This window comes from Echinops telfairi, unplaced genomic scaffold, assembly GCF_000313985.2.
Source record: "Echinops telfairi isolate 266 unplaced genomic scaffold, ASM31398v2 ScPeMD7_53;HRSCAF=182, whole genome shotgun sequence".
NCBI classification, from domain to species: Eukaryota; Metazoa; Chordata; class Mammalia; order Afrosoricida; family Tenrecidae; genus Echinops; species Echinops telfairi.
Window position 1 is genome coordinate 3,703,064 of NW_022103951.1, and position 1,254 is coordinate 3,704,317.

At 46.6% G+C, this 1,254-nt stretch overlaps 1 protein-coding gene across 1 annotated transcript in view; it reads left to right on the forward strand.

The window, feature by feature from the left end:
- The window catches only part of ACOT9 (acyl-CoA thioesterase 9), a 35,594-nt gene that overhangs the window by 32,716 nt on the left and 1,624 nt on the right, over positions 1-1,254 (forward strand). The gene's annotated exons all lie outside the window — the stretch shown is intronic.

Below are 1,254 nucleotides of genomic sequence, written 5' to 3' on the forward strand. Positions count from 1 at the left end.
ATTTTTAAAAAAGGAAAAACCTATAAATAGTTCAAAGTCTGTTTGTTGACCTCTAGGAGTGTCCTCCAGTCGAGTCCGATGGCCCCAAAGTCTATCCTTTGCACTCCCTTGGGACCTCCCTGCTTTGCTCCCCATGCCACTCTGTCATAAACCCTTAGTGTTTTACCTTGGTGTGGTGGGGTCAGACTGGGCCAATCCTGAACCTGAGTCTGCAGTGCTGTCCCCTAGGGCCATGGGTCAGCGAGGTCTCATAGTGGTATCAGCCATATGGTCCACTCTGTGCATTGGCTGTTCTGAGCGGAGATATCGTCCTCCAGGCCTGGTGGGCCAGGATACATTCCACTCTCTCTTCCTTCCCTTTATTTGCTCCCGTGTGCTCTGATCAGACATGTCCCTCAGTTGCTGTCCTCTGAAGTGAATTCTTCTGGGCGGAAGGGTGGTTGTCCACATAGTTGGTAGTAGTGGTGGTTTTGACTTGTTTCTGTAACCCTAGTATTCTTTGAAACTGAAGTTTGACTCAGGATCTGTATAGGTAAAGATACTTCATAGGTGATGCTGTATGTGTTATAATGTATTTCATCTTGTATCTATTTTGGCTCCCCCTTCTAGTGTTTCTGTATGCAAATATGTACCTATATTTGCATTTCCCTGCCATTTCGCATGTCAAATATATTATTTTATATTTTGCTGCCTCTTAAAAACAAACTTAACAGTACGCCCATAGATTTCTCCGTATGCCCCTCACCCCTCCATAAACTCCACTTCCCTTGGGTTGATTCTGACTCACAGGGACTCTATAGGACAGAGTAGAACTGCCCAAGGCGGCTATCTGACCAGAAGTAAGTGGCCACATCTTTCTCCTGCAGAGGGGCTGGTGGGTTTGAGTTACCAACCTTTTGATTCGCAGCTGAGAGCTTAACCACTGTGCCACCATGCTCCTCATGCCATGCCCGTCCATACGCAGCGTTTTCAGTTTTGTGCAGCTGTGGTGCGGATAGAGTGCCCTTTAGTCGCCCGGCCTCTTATTGATGAACATTTAGAGTGTTTTTATTCACTTGCTAATGCAAGATGACTTCAGAGGATATTTTTGGTTTAAAGTTGAAGGCAGTATACGAGGGGCAATAATTTCAAGCCCCTCTCCTGTCTCTGTCACCCCTGAAATTCTCTTGTGCATTCCCACCCCACCCCCCCTTTGATCAAGCTGGTTCTCTGGAATGTTGGATCAAGCTCTTCAGTAGTGGTAGTGGTTCATCA